Source organism: Corvus brachyrhynchos, unplaced genomic scaffold (genome assembly GCF_000691975.1).
Source record: "Corvus brachyrhynchos isolate BGI_N302 unplaced genomic scaffold, ASM69197v1 scaffold122, whole genome shotgun sequence".
Classification (NCBI taxonomy): Eukaryota; Metazoa; Chordata; class Aves; order Passeriformes; family Corvidae; genus Corvus; species Corvus brachyrhynchos.
Genome location: NW_008236778.1, coordinates 127,494 through 142,505, shown reverse-complemented (window position 1 = coordinate 142,505; position 15,012 = coordinate 127,494). Strand labels below are relative to the sequence as shown.

The following is a 15,012-nucleotide window of genomic DNA, read 5'->3' as shown; positions in this document are numbered from 1 at the left end:
TTCCCCGCCTGAGGAGCGCCCGGAGCCGCGGGGAGCCGCTGGGACCTGCTGGGACCTGCTGGGATCTGCTGGGATCCGCTGGGAGCCGGTGGGACACGCTGGGATCTGGTGGGACCTACTGGGATCCCCTGGGGCCCGCTGGGATCCCCCGGGACCTTCTGGGATCCCCATGGACATACTGGGATCCTCCGGGATCCACTGGGACCTACTGGGATCCTCTGGGATCCGGTGGGACCTGATGGGATCCAGTGGGAGCTGCTGGGATCGCCCAGGGCCTGTGGGGATCCTTTGGGACCTGCTGGGATCCACCAGGAGATACTGGGATCCACTGGGATCCGCTGAGATCTGCTAGGAGCTGTTGGGATCTGCCGGGATCCTCTGGGATCTGCTGAGACACGCTGAGATCATCTGGGGCACACTGGGATCTGCTGGGATCCATTGGGAGATGCTGGGATCTTCTGGAACTCACTGGGATCTACCAGGATCTGCTGGGATCCATTGGGAGATGCTGGTATCTTCTGGAACCGACTGGGGCCTACCAGGATCTGCTGGGATCCATTGGGAGATGCTGGGATCTTCTGGAACTGACTGGGACCTACCAGGATCTGCTGGGATCCATTGGGAGATGCTGGGATCTTCTGGAACTGACTGGGACCTACCAGGATCTGCTGGGATCCATTGGGAGAGACTGGGATCCTCTGGGACACACTGAGATCCTCTGGGACCCATGGGGACCCGCTGGGATCCCCTGGGGCACACTGGGATCTGCTGGAACCCACTAGGATCTGGTGGGATCCATTGGGAGATGCTGGGATTTGCTGGGCCTCACTGGGATCTGCTGAAACTCACTGGGACCCTCTGGGATCCTCTAGGGATCTGTTGGCATCCCTTGGAACACACTGGGATCCCCTGGAATCTGCTGGGATCTTCTAGGACTCACTGGGATCCATTGGGACGGGCTCGGAATCCACCCAGGCTGCTCCAAGCCCCATCCAGCCTGGCCTTGGACACTTCCAGGGATGGGGCATCCACGGAATAACCTGTGCCAGGGCCTCCCCACCCTCCCAGGGCGGAATTCCTTCCCCATATCCCATAAATTCCTGAGGAAGGTGCGGCAGTTTCTGCTCTGCTTACACCGGACCGTGGGGAAGAAGATGAAGAATTGTGATTTTTTTTTTCTTTCCCCCCCGAAAAGACATTGCCAAGGATGCCCCTGAGGCCAAACTGCTTTTTGGCAGCACCCCCAGCCCAGTCACATCCAGGACACCACAAATACGGGTCCAAAGGATGTCAGAAGCATGGAAGTTTCACTAATTCCTGGGAGATTGGAAAGCAAAGCTCACACGACAGCGCTGTTTCAGTCACAGCCCTGCCCATACCACACCTCTCCCGTGCAAATTGACTTTTAAATTTCTAACTCCAGGCTCGGGGTTGGTAATGAAGGTGATTAACTCCGCGCTTCCCTCTCCCTCGGCAGCCACGGCCCTGCTGGTGCTGAGCAGGAGCGGCAGAACCGCTTCCTCCTCTCCTCCAGGGAAGGTGGGAGCCCAGGGATGGGAATGGGGTGACTTCGGAGGGCGCCGACAAGAAGGGGCTGCTCACAGGTGTCCAAAACCTCTCGTGGATGGTTTGTAGGATCAGAGCCTGGTGGCACTCGTGGGTGGACAAATGACCACAAGAGCCTGGGTGGGTGCTGGGTGTCCCCTCTGCCCTGGGGTTCTGCCGATGGCAGGAGAGGTCCCTGCAGGTGACACTGTGCCAGAAGAGGCTGAACTGCTCTTTCACCTCCCCTTTCCCTTTCCAGCTCCACCTGAGCCGTGCTGGAAGAATCTTTGAAGATCCACAACCCAAATTCCTGTTCAGGGCTGGATTTCCACCCGTGCCAGGGACGCCCTGACCGTAGAGAGCTTTATGGTGAGTCTGTAATGAATTTCCTCATTAATTTCCTCCCCTCGTGCTGTGGCTGTTCTGTCCCCCATGCCCACTCGGGGCCACTGTTGCTCTGTGGTTCTCATCCCAAACAAAGCTCCAGGCAGAACTGGAATGAGAGGTCCAGGGCCAGCCAAACAGGGGGAGGTTTGGGAAAATAAAACAGGGTTATCGCAAGGCCCGTGGGGCCAGTTTACCCAGGGCCTCACTGGGCTGTTCCTGCAGCCAAAACGAAGGGATTGGTCCAAAGTTGTTGGAGAGTCCCCTCTGACCTGCCCGAAGTGAAGCGTGTTAAAGGCAGGAACTGAGCGGGATTTGGGCTCTGGAGCTTTGCGGGGAATGGCCCGGGAGGTTCAGGAGCCAGAGGAGGAGGCTTTGCTCCTCAGCCAGGGACCGGGACCAGGCAGCTGAAGGAGCCCAGGAATGGCTCAGCACAGGGAAAGGCGCTCCCTGCCCGCAGAGCTCAGCCCTGCGGTGAGGGGGAGTCACAGAGAGCATCTCTGAACCCCTTTTTGGGGCAGTTTATGGAAGATTTCCAAGTACAGACTGGCCCAGGGAGTGATCTGCCGGGGCAAGCAAAGCTCATCCACAACAAACACGAATTTCCTGAGGACATGCAGCCACCTGATCCTTTGCTCCTCGCTGTCCCTTAGGTTCCCCAAGTCCAGCACGAGCATCCAGGGGGAACGGGAGTGGGGGTTTGGATTTGCTGCATCCTGCAGAGCCCAGGCTCCACGTCCCTGTGCTGGGGACAGGCTGAGCCCATGCTGCCAACACACACAAACTCACACGGAGCCACAATAATCAACACAGGCAGAAAGGCCACCAGCACAGCCAGCCCCGCCAGGCTCCCGCTGTTCCTCCCTCCAGCTGAGCAGGATAAAAACCCCCATTAGTGGAAAATACAAATAAACACACAGATCCCTCCAGTAACTTCAAACGAGGCCTAAAAGCAGCTTAAGGTCCAACCCAGTTCCCTTTCTCAGACTCACCAGCACCTCCTCACTCCAATCATATCCTTGTCATAATTTTATGCTTAATATTAGCAGGTGCTTTTTGTCATCTTGCCTGGATAATTCTCGGATTGGAGGAATAGAAACACCTTAATGGGATGAATAAACATGAGCCAGGGCTGCAGCAGCGGGAGGAGCAGGGATGGGGCTCTTTGCTGACGGGGCCTCAGCAGCACATCCAGACCCAGGCTGGACTCCACAGCTGGGACTGGCACGGGCCAGTGCAGCCAGACACTGGCAAGGAGCCCAGATCCTCTGGAGGGTTGTCCTGATCAGCAGCTCTGGACAGGCTTTGGCAGCCCCATGGGAAGGGGCAGGATCTCTCCACAGCCCCCCAAGCCCCAGCCTAGGGCTCACATCGTTCCTGTTCTGCTGGGAATGTTGGGTGATGTTACCCTGCCTCTCCTAAATTCACTGACAGGACAAGGGGGAACAGATTCAAACTGACAAAGAGGAGGCTTAGATTGGATATTGGGCAGAAATTCTTTACTCAGAAGGTGGCGGGAGCCTGGCACAGGGTGCCCAGAGCAGCTGTGGCTGCCCCTGGATCCCTGGCAGTGCCCAAGGCCAGGATGGACAGGGCTTGGAGCAGCCTGGGGTGGGGGAAGGTGTCCCTGCCCATGGCAGGGATGGGATGGGATGACCTTTAAGGTTCCTTTCAACCCAAACAAGTCTGGGATTCTAAGCTTTCCCAGATGTTTAATGACCCTTTTAGCATCTGCAGCCAGTGAGATTTGCAATGCCACTGCAAGGATTCCTTTCCCTTTTAATAAATATCTATCTGTATGTGTATATACATGTTTGTGTGTGTGTGTGTGTATGAAACTCTCAGCCTTGCCAGTTCTCCCTGGCTGCACAGCTTCTCACTGATATTTCAGCTTCCTAAACAGCAACCCATATTTCAGAGCCTATTAATATCCACTGCTGCCAAATCCCCCTTCTCCTGCTTTGAAGAATCCACAGATTTTGCTTCCCTTGCAAACCTGTTGTGCCTCCGTTTCCCCCGGACTGCGCTCCTGAAGTGGGGGTGAGGATTTGCACCGCTGATAAATCTGGTTTTGGTGGTGCTGAGCTGGCTCTGAGTTACGGAGATCCGCGGAGGATCAGGACAAGGTGTGACAGCTCCCACCTGCTGAGCGTGGGGGACGTCCAGCCCCACGCAGGGATGAGCCAATCGAGGGAGCACGAGCCAGGCTGGGACAAAGTTGCTGCATTTAGTGACGAGATTTCTAAAGGCACTGCAGGCGCTCTCACCTGCTGACCCCCGAGCTCTGTGCCGAGCCAATATTTGCTCCTGGTCTACAAACTCCAGGAGTTTGAGGAAAGGCTGGGGTGCTCTGGATGTGATCATCAAGCCTTGCTGACAGCTCAATTTGTCACCGGGCAGCTTTCAGCGTTTTGACTCGGCAGAATGTTCCCCCTCGTCGTTGCCTGCGTTTTACTCCCGGTGAAAAATCTCCGGCGAGATTCCCGGCGACAGCTCCCTTTGCATTCCTGGCGCACACTCAGCCAGCCAAGCAAGGCTGTAAATAATTGAGCACCCATCATTCCCTTTGCAGTCCCCACCAGCACCAGCCTGGTTTGCTCTCAACAGCAAATATTTAGTGAGGTAATCAATCCAAGAAAAAAATCTTAATTTGGATAAGAAAATTAAATGTTTTTCCCAGATCTTCTATCTGATTATCTCTGGCATCCATCCTGCTGTTCTCGGGGTAGGTGCTGTACCAGGAGATAATTATGAGGATCACAGAAGCAGTTCAATTAACTGCAGCTAATGCTTCTTATTAGCATTTTGCTGGGGCTTGTGGAGTTTTTCAGCTGAAACAGATAAACAAGCTCAAACATTCGCATAGGAAAGCTCCGACGAAAACAGAAACAAAGGGCCGGGGAGGCTGTCACGGAAAGCCCAGAGGAGCTCAGGAGAGCAAGGGCTGGCTGCAAACACGGCGATCTCACAGCTCTCGGGACGTGGATGCAGTGTCTGGATTTTGGGAGCTTCAGCATCTGGCCAGGAGCGCACGTGGGCCACAGCTCAGAATTCCAACAGGATGGAACATGCTCAGGGATCCCCTCATTCCCTGCCCCAGCTCTGCTGCCCAGCTCAGGAGCTGCTGAATGTGCAGCAGCACGTTCCCTGTGGAGCTGTGTCCCCAGAGTGTCCTCCTGGATGGGGCAGAGGCATCGCCCCCCGATCGTGTGGCACCGCCTCGGTGCCCGGTGGCACCTGGAAGTGCTGTCACCCTCCGAGGGAGATGCCGGCCGTCCTGGTGACTCCCTCGGGGCAGGATGGCAGGAGGACACGCAATTTCACCTCTCCTGTGCCTGGGGACAGCCGGGCTCTGACATCTCCGTTTGCAGGCGGAGCTGCAGCCCGCAGGACACGCCGGGAGTGTCCCCAGGGCCAAGACGGTGCCTCAGGGACAGACGAGTCCCAGCCCTGCTCCCAGCGGGGCTGTTCTGTGCTCAGCAGCCTCTGGTGGGAGCATCAGCCCAAGGCAAAGGTGCAGCTCTCTGCCAGCATCCAAATCCGTGTCCTCAGCTTCCACATCGGCTCTCCAGGCTGCCCTGGCTGCCTTCCCTTCCCTGTCACCTCCTGACAGGCTGCTCTCTGCGCTTCCAGTCGCCCGGGGCCAGCAGCCAGCGAGGTTTCCCCAAGTTCAGGGCTTTATTCTGGTGGAGTTCTGCCCCTCAGGGCTGCCACCCTTCAGTGCTGAGAGCCCACCCTGATGAGGGCAGGTGGGACCACAGGTGAGGTGTTGGTGTTTAACCTGCAGTGCCCCACTCCTGAGGCTGGGCTGATCCTGCAGACCAAAACTCTCCAGCTTTGTCCCCGAGACTCCGTGAATTATCCAGGCTTTGAAATGAGGTGACTTCGTAGCTTTTTACGTCCAGTTCCCCTCCAAGTCCTCTCCAATTATTTTTTCCTGGTTTCCTTGACCTGATTCTCTCCATGCCTCATTTCTCATCCTTCCTGGTGCCTGCACAGCTGGGGTTTGTTGTCTTGGAGCTCCAGGGCTTGGCTGTTTCCACGCTCCGCTTTGGTGGTGTGGGAAACCCTCTCGGTCCTGTCAGTACCAATACCTGGGAATCTTCCTGGCAGCAGTTCCCAGGCTGCTCCATCCTCAGGGATGCCCCAGCCTCGCGTCTGTCCCCGGCAGTGCACGACTGAGCGCCTTTGCCAAGCCTCGGTGACGGCACCGAGGCAGAGCCGTGTCCTTCTGCCGCTTCCAAAGGCTCGGGAATGGAGGGAGCAGCTGCGGGGGAGAGCACAAAGCAGAGTGAGACACTGAGTCCCATCTGTGCCCTGCCTGTGACAGCCTGAGCTGCCCTGGGAGAGGCACCCAGGGCACGGGGAACACCCCAGTCCCTCCCAGGGCTGTGACTGGTGCTGTGCTGGTGCTGCTGGGGCGCTGCATCTCCAGGACAGGCACCTCCCCAGCCTCAGGCCCACGGAACATTCCCAGTTTTTCCTGCTGTGGCAGAGGCTGAAGAGGCTTTTTTGGCCTGGGTGTGGTGTCCTGGGAGCTTGGATGTGCCCAGGGGTTGGTGGGAGGATGTTGCAGGGATGGGATGCGCTTGGGAGCCCCGTGAATTCAGGATTCCTGAGTTCCCCTCTGTGCAAATCCCACACCAGTGGGGCTTCACGGGACACGAGGGGAGCAGATGAGGAAGAAGGGCAAGGGCTCCACGAGTCCATCCCCAGCCCTGGGAATGGGCTCTTGCCGTGCACAGTCCCTGCCTGGAGCACACAGCCCAGGCTCTGCTCTTATTACAGATAATAACCCACCCCAATTAACACTTGTGGGGCCTGTTCCCTGCACACCCACGGGCAGCAGCACAGCACAGCTGAGATCAGGCACTCAGCAGAGCGCAGAGCTGAGCCAAGACAGAAATAGCCTCCTCTGCCACATCCCTTCCACTCTAATCCCCCTGTGCTTAATCCACCCTGGAACCACAGAAGGTCTGAGGGAGCTGGGAGGGTGGGAGAGATCCCAAATCAGTGAACTCCTGCAAAACCACCAAAGGACTCGGCCAAAGCTGGCCCAGAGCTCCAGGCTTGAGGGGGTTGATTGCAGCTCCATCTCCGAGGGAATGAATTCCTCACCAGGTGAAGAGCTGTCAGTGGATGATGCAGAACCAGGCTGCCAGGCAGGGACTGCAGAGCTTTATCAGAAATGATGGGCATGGGTTTTCCTGGTGGGAATTCTCTCTCACAAACACGAATAAAAATTCCAAACAAACCCGCGTGGCCCCAGAGAGCGCCGAGAATCCGTTTAAAGGAGGAATTCTGCAGGCGTGAAGGTCCACGGGTGGCAGCGGTCAGGTGGGGAGCAGAGCAGAGGGGGTCTCAGGGAGAGCCCAGCCTAAAATCCTCACACAGATCCCATCAGCTCTGGCTGAGTGCCAGGGAGCCAGGAGTGGGAACAGCTGGAGTGAAACCAGCCACCAGGGAGTGGATAAACCTCATAATAATGGACAAATTAGCCAGGGTTTGGAGCAAATAGGACACAAGTGGCTTCAGAGGACGTTGTGACAGCCTGTGGCAGTGCAGGGAGTGGCTCTTAGGGGCAGAAGGGATCGGTTTGGAGACTGGGAAGATGTGGAGGTCAGACGTACCCGGGTCTGGAAGGATCTTCCACCGGAGCAAGGACCATTTCCCAGGAGGTCATTCCTGCCTGAGTCAGACTTGAGGGGTCCCAAAGGCACAAGCACAACCCCTGGCAACTCCTTTAACCCCTGGGGCTGCTGCCAGCAATTCCTCCTTCACCTCGGTGGGTGGCTACCTCAAATCTCAGATGAATTCGGGGCTGCCACCTGCAGAGTTGTTCCTGTGTCTTTTCCCCACTCCTCTCTTCCAGAGCTGGTTTTTTTCCCTTTCTTAAAGATATCACCGAGGTGCTGCCACCACGGGCTCAGCTCTGGCACCAGCTGGAATTTGCCCACGATGGGAGTGACTTCTGCAGCTCCCCCAGCACCCAAACCTGCCCACAGCAAACCAAGCCTGCGTTTGTGAATAACTCTGTGCAACTCCCCAGCTTGTTCCGCACCTGTGACCAGGCCCCACCATCCTGTGCTGGATCCCTGGTGGCTCTGCAGGCCCCCAGCTCCCCGCCCAGTGCCCGAGGGCAGCGATTTGGGTGGTTTTCCTGCATTTGTCCACCTTTCCCAGGAGTTTCTCCGAGCCCAGCTGATGGCCCAGGTGCAGCAGCATCTGTCAAAGCCTTGGAAAATGCAGCTGATTTTTCCTAAATACATTCTGGAGAGTGTCTCTCTCCCAGCCCAGCACTCCACACACTCAAATATCCTTGGGATGCATGAGAGCAGCGTCCCTTACCCCTGGAACTGCCAGAGCAACGGGAAGCCCCTTGAAGAGAGGTTTGATGTGGCAGCTTGGAGCTGATAAGCCATTGATTTCTTCTCCTTTTTGGGCTGGAGGAGATTGTCAGCCCAGGGACACGATAGCACGGCAGGGATGATAACAGCACAGGATCCTGGCAGGCAGCCCCTGCAGCCTGGGGTGGGGTGTCCAGACAAAAACGCGCTTCAATTCCTCTTCCCAGACGGAGACATCCCAGATAAAGCCCTTATCTGGCCTTCTCTCCCATCAGTGAGACGCTCCAGCCTCGCTCGGCGCGCGGCAGGGCAGCAACGGCTTCATCACAGCAGCCAAGGATGGTGGGTTTGGCCACCCAGAGGTGCCTTGGGGTGTCCCTGGCACGGTGGCAGTGCCAGGCTGTAGCTCCAGGGAGGCTGAGGGTGCCAGCCCAGCCCAGTCCGGAGATGCCTCCAAGGGGAATTCATCGAGGCAAAGGTAAAAACGCCCTGGGCTCACCTGGGCTGCCCCCAAACATTTCCCTGCCGGGTTTCCACCTCTTCCAGACACCCAAAACCCCATTTCCAGCCCTTTCCCGGCTGCCTTCGAGCAGGAGAGGGCAGCAAATCGCTCCTCTGGAAGGGAGGGAAAGCAGGTCTGGAGAGCACGAGGTCTCAATTCGCGGATGTTTTGCTGTTTGCTGTGGAAATCTTCAGTCAGAATCGTTTTCTGTTGCTCTCGAGGGCTGGCTGCAACCAAAATGTTTGGATCTGCTCCCACCGGATCCTCCCAAAATTGGGCCTTTTGAAGGATGTGACGCAGATGACGCCCAAGGTTTGGGTCCCAGACACCAGTCCCTGGCCTGAACTGGTTTTTGCAGCCTCGTGCTTCCATCTCCACCAGAAAATTCGGGAGTGTCAGATATTCCTCGGCACAGGGGCTGCATCATCCTCGGCGCTGTGTCCTTTGAACAGCTTTCAGCCCGTTTTTGGCCGTGCCATGCCGGCATTTCCACCTCTCAGATGATTTCCAGGCACAGAGAAGGGACCATTCCGGAGGCTGGGGACATCGTGCTCTGCAGAGGGTTTGATGATCCGAGCCACCACAGGCTCAGCCTGCGCTCCTGAGCGGGCCCAGGGATATTTAATTGTCGGATGTGGAGATCCTGTTGATTCCCAGTCAGTGCAGAGCCAATTCCAGAGCCTTGGTGCCTCCTGCAGGGGTGCAGGAGCTCGGCTGAGCCCTCATCACCGGAGCTGTCAGGGAGAGCCACCCACCCAAATTCAGACAACTGCGAAGTCAATGTCATCAGGTTTGGGGCTCTGCTCCCTTGAGAGCTGGTGGTGAGGAATGGGAATGGATCCCACAGGGAGGTGCCCCCTTGCTCTCCACCACACCCTGATCCCCAAGTTTGGGTGCTGAAATTCATGGAATCATGGAATCCCAGACTGGTCCTTTTTTCTAAACTATTACAGAACTGAACCTCTGTGAAATCCATACGGGTCCTCAAAGCCCATCCCATTCCACCACACCTTCCACTGACCCAGCCTGGCCTTGGACACTTCCAGGGATCCGGGGGCAGCCACAGCTGCTCTGGGCACCCTGTGCCAGGGCCTGCCCACCCTCACAGGGAGGAATTCCTTCCCAATATCCAACCTAAATTTCCTCTCTTTCAGCTTAAAGCCATTCCCTGTGTCCTGTCCCCCCATCCCTTGTCCCCAGTCCCTCTCCAGCTCTCATGGAGCCCCTTTAGGCCCTGGAAGGGGCTCTGAGCTCTCCCTGGAGCCTTCCCTTCTCCAGAGGAACCCCCCCAGCTCTCCCAGAGCAGAGCGGCTCCAGCCCTGGGATCCACTCTGTGGCCTCCTCCTCTCATTGCAACAGGTCCAGCTCCTTCTGGAGCAGCACATCCCAGGATTGCTGACTGCCCCCATCCTCTCTGTGGAGTCTTGGCCCTACAGACACCCCACTGACCCCACCACCAGGGAGTCACTTACCCTCCACGTCTTTCCCAAATCCCACCCCTCTTAACTTGCACGTTCCCCTCAAGACAGCCTGGAAAGCTCAAGGAGAAAATAGAAAACCCCGAAAGTTCAACTGAAAGCACTACAGAGCCTTCCTGGGTGGGAGCAGCTGAAAATAGAGCTGCCTGCACACGCACACCCCCCCGGCTCGTGCCTCCAGAGCCATCTCCAGCGCCTGTGTTTGTATTTATAGCCCAGCAAACCCCGCTCCCCTCGCTTCCAGCTGGGGGATTGTGCCCGTCTGCTCAGCACGGGGAGGCACGAACCCACCAGGCAGCACCTGAGAGCTCATTCCCCCCTGGAATTCCTCTCGGGAGCTCTGCCCTGAGCAGCTCCCAGCAGGGTCACAGCCAGCCCTGAGTGCAGCTCCCAGCAGGGAAATGCCCTGCAAATCCAGGGAAAAGCACACAGGAAGCTCATTCCCGAGGCCAGGGCTCCCCTGGTTTAGGCTGGAGCCAAGCTGAGGAGCGCAGCTGATCCCTGGATGCGGATCTGGGCCGCCCTGCCAGCTCCGAGAGGGCAGATTTGCAGAGCGAAGCGGGGTCTAGAGCTGAGCCCAGGCTCAGCAGCGCCCGGGGGTTCGTAGGTGAGCGCCAGCCCTGGCAGTGTCGCTGCTGTTGTCACTTTATCAGCCCGCTGCAATCTGCTTTTCTGCTATATTTGCCTGTTTATAATTAGCCCGCTGGGTTTGCTGTTCTCCCGCGTTTCTTATCTGGTTCCTGACAGTTTTCGAGATGGCTCCATCTTCAATCTACCCTGTGCTTTGAGAAAAGAAACTCCTCTGCAGCTCCCTTTGAAGCTCAGCACTCCGGGGAGAGTGCCAGGAGACAGGCTTTGGGCTCCGGGAGAAAGGGACAATTAGGTGGCAGCAAACATTTAATTATCAAATGGATTGGTGCTTCTTACACTGCCTGGAGTTGAGCAGGTGCCTCACACGAAGGATCCTTCAAATATCAGATGTGAGGAGCCTTTGAGAGCTCACCCAGACAAGCTGATGAGCACATTGAGGCTGTAAATGAGGCAGGAGTTTTCAGCACAGGGCTGGGGGAGGCTCCACACGGTGTTAACACCTGCGGGGAGTCACTCCCCAGGTCCCTGCACACCTGGCCCGGGGCAGAGGGGACCTGCTCCCGCCTGGAACAGCCTCCACCGACACCACTGACCCGGATCCTGCTCCTTTTGGGGCTGCCCAAACCCATTTCCCTTCACTGGAGGGGACTGAAGCCACCAGAGGTGACTTGTCCTGGTCACTGAGAAGTGGAAAAGACACTTGGGACCCCTCAGCCTGCGGTGTGGAGGGTGGATCAGAGCGGGGGGAGAAGGTTTGAGCAATTCCCTGCCATCCTCACGCAGCCAGTGGGGAGTCAGGCTCACCTGGGAGATGCTGAGGGGAGAAATCCCAGCCCCAGGACGGAGAGGAGGAAGCCCTCGCGTGCCACAGATCCCCCCCCGTGAGGTTTAGGGACAAGGCTGACAGAGCTCCCGGGAAAGCTGTGAACGAAACCTGAGGAATTCCAGGAAAACCACGGCATGATCCAGATATAAAGCAGGAATCAGAGTCGCAGAGCTCCCTGCAGCCCCATTTCATGCCAGGGTGATCTCAGAGGTCTTTTCCCACCTAAACAATTCCATGATTCTATCTCAGACATCTCAGCACCAGGAAGAGGGGCCGCAGCACCACCTTGTCCCTGTCCAGCCTGCCCAGGGAACAGCCCCTGAGCCTGCAATTGCAGCAGAAATCTTCCTGGGAACTTCACCCAGCACCAGGCAGGAATCTTTGCCAGCAAAAAAGAGCTTCTCCCACTCACTCTCCACCCTCAGTTCCCCCCTCAGCTCTGGCACTCTGGACTCCTCCTCAGCACTGGCCATCTGCACCGGGGCCAGGCCAGCTCTGGGAAATGAGAAAGAAAAAAAAAGGATTGATTAAAGCAGACCAGGAGCTGCTGGAGCCGCTTCCTAACGCAATTTCCCAAACATTCCGTGGTTCATCTGGGAGTTTCTGCTCTCGCATCTTGCAGGGAACAGCACATCCCCGAGACAGAGGGACAGGCCTCACACTCAGCCTCATAAATCCACGCTGGCTTCCCAAGTCTCATCCTTCAGGAACGCCCTGTCCCTTCTGGCATTTCCATTTTCCCACTCGCAGGATGGATTTCTGGTGCTCCAGCCCAAGCCAGTGGTCTCCTTGCCCCTACCAAAACCATCCCCGTGCCTGGAACCCCAGCTCTGCTGAGCTGCCCTCCTCCACTTCTGCCTCCTCCATCGTTCCAGGCACAAATCCCGTCCTGAGCCTGGCAAGTGCCACCTCCCTGGAGCTGTCTTGCTGCTCTGCTCCGAGGATGCCAAAGCTGAGGCCTCCTGCCAGCCCCAGGTCTCTGGTGCATTGTGAGGCAGCAGCTTGAACCACGTCCAGATCTGGTATCTGGAGGCACAGAGAGGGTTTGGGGTGTTTTTTTTCCATTAAGTGTCAACTTGAGCTTTAAAAACCCCACCAAGCACTCACCTCCCTCCTGATGGAGCAGCAGAGAAGGGCCTGGAGTGGCTGAGGGCTCTTGGTTTGTTCAGCTGGAGAAGACTGAGGGGGCTGCAGCTCCTCCTGAGGGTCAGCTCTGCTCTCTGTGACCAGTGACAGGACCCCAGGGAACGGCTGGACCTGGGCCAGGGGAGGTTTAGGTTGGATAATGGGAAAGGTTCTTCGCCCAGAGGGTGCTGGGCACTGCCCAGGCTCCCCAGGGAATGGGCACGGCCCCGGAGCTGCCAGAGCTCCAGGAGCGTTTGGACAGCGCTGCCAGGGATGCCCAGGGTGGGGTTGTTGGGGTGTCTGAGCAGGCCCAGGAGTTGGACTCTGATCCCTGTGGATTCCTCCAGCTCAGAATGTTCTGTGATTTCTGTGCTCGGTCTCCCGTTCAACTTTCCAAACCTTCCCAGACAGTTCCTCTTCGCCACCTCCAAGGAAAGAACCCAAGTATGGGCCCTGCCTCCCAGGTGCTCTCAAACCTGGTTTTTCAGCCCAAATCCAACTTGTCTGAGGCTTGAAGGCCAAAATGGGCTCCTGCAGCTTCTCCCCCATTTGCTTTCTGCTGGTTCAGGCACACAGCTCCCAGAGAGCCAAACCCCTTGGAGACAGAGCTGGGGAGCCTTGCTCATGGCTGGAGAGTGCAGCTGAAGCGAGGCATTAATTCCACTTACAGGATGAAATTGGCAGCAGAGCAACTGAATTTTCCGTCCAGCTCTAAAGTGCTCTCAAAGTGATCTAATTTATCACTGCGGCAGCAGCAGCAGCCATTCAAAGGCTCTCCCAGCTCCCTGCCTCGGCCATGGCGTGAGGAGATGACTTCAGCAGCAGATGGATCCAAGTTCTTTGTCTGGCTCCAGCTCCTGGGTCCTCACCAGACCTCGGCCCTTCCCAGGGGCAGCTCTGGCAGAGCTGAGCCTGGGCTTTGTGCTTCAAACCTCCACAGGACAGGCTGGGCCAGGGGAGGTTTAGATCGGATATCAGGGAAAATTTCTTCATGGAAAGGGTGCTCAGGCCTTGGCAGGAGCTGCCCAGGGGGGTTTGGAGTGCCCATCCCTGGAGGTGTCCAAGGAAGGGCTGGAGGTGGCACTCAGAGCTCTGGGCTGGGGACAAGGTGGGTATCGGGCACAGCTGGGACTCAGTGGTCATGGAGGGCTTTTCCAACCTCAATGATTCCATGATTTTGTGATTCTTGGAGACCATGATCTGCTCAGAGGGGATTTTACGTGACCAGCGTGGCTCTGGGTTCGGGCACCATCGGCCCTGGGGGTTGTGAGGGGTGAAATCTCTTTCCTGCCTCTTTCCTCAAAGCAATGAGGATCCACGTGGAGAGTCTGGCTGTCGGAGCAGACAGAATTCCTCCCAGGAGAGATGGGAGTGCCCAGGAGGTGCCACCTGGGCCTTGAGGGCACCTGTGGGGACAAGCAGCCACGGAGGGGGATGTGACACTGGAAGAAGGGAGGTGGCCCCAGCACTGGGGTCCCTTTGTGGCTTCACCTGGGGCTGGCAGGACTCAGCCTCCCCCTTCACATCCCTGCTGGCTGTCACAGGTGCTCCGGGCAGGGACAGAGGTGCCTCTTCAGGGGACAATGTCGAGTGGGCACAGAAACCCATCTAAACCCATGAAAACCCCCACAAACCCACATAAGTCCACATAAACCCACATAAATCCCCACAACTCCCCCCAGACCCCCACAGACCCACATAAATCCCCACAAACCCCACACAAATCCCCACAAACCCCACACAGACCCCCACAAACCCCACACAAATGCACAAAAAACCCCACAAACCCCACATAAACCCCACACAAATGCACAAAATAACCCACAAAACCCCACACAAATGCACAAAAAACCCCACAAAACCCCACACAAATGCACAAAAAACTCCACAAACCCCACATAAACCCCACACAAACACACAAAAAACCCCACAAACTCCACATAAAACCCCTGTCTCTGCAGGTTCCATCACCTTGAGGAGCCCCACAACAGCTGCAAGTCATCTATGCTGAGATAAGCCAGACTCATCAGCCTCAGCCTTGCTGTAATTAGGAGCTGTTTAAGCCTCGGGTTGAGGCTTCAGCGATGGCTTTGAGGGATCCAACTCCACCAGACAGCACTAATGACACTCTGTAATTAGCAGATATGCCAAGGATCTTGTTTTGGGGAGCTGCCTGCAGCTCTTTTGGCCAAGGAGAACCTGTGGGGTGGTGCA

At 56.9% G+C, this 15,012-nt stretch overlaps 1 long non-coding RNA gene across 1 annotated transcript; it reads left to right on the top strand.

The window, feature by feature from the left end:
- The first annotated feature begins 230 nt into the window (after positions 1–230).
- On the top strand, positions 231–3,476 carry LOC108445112. The gene is made up of 3 exons (XR_001859865.1): positions 231–1,443; positions 1,805–1,914; positions 2,583–3,476. It is a non-coding gene; the product is annotated as an uncharacterized LOC108445112 (long non-coding RNA).
- Positions 3,477–15,012: the final 11,536 nt, after the last annotated feature.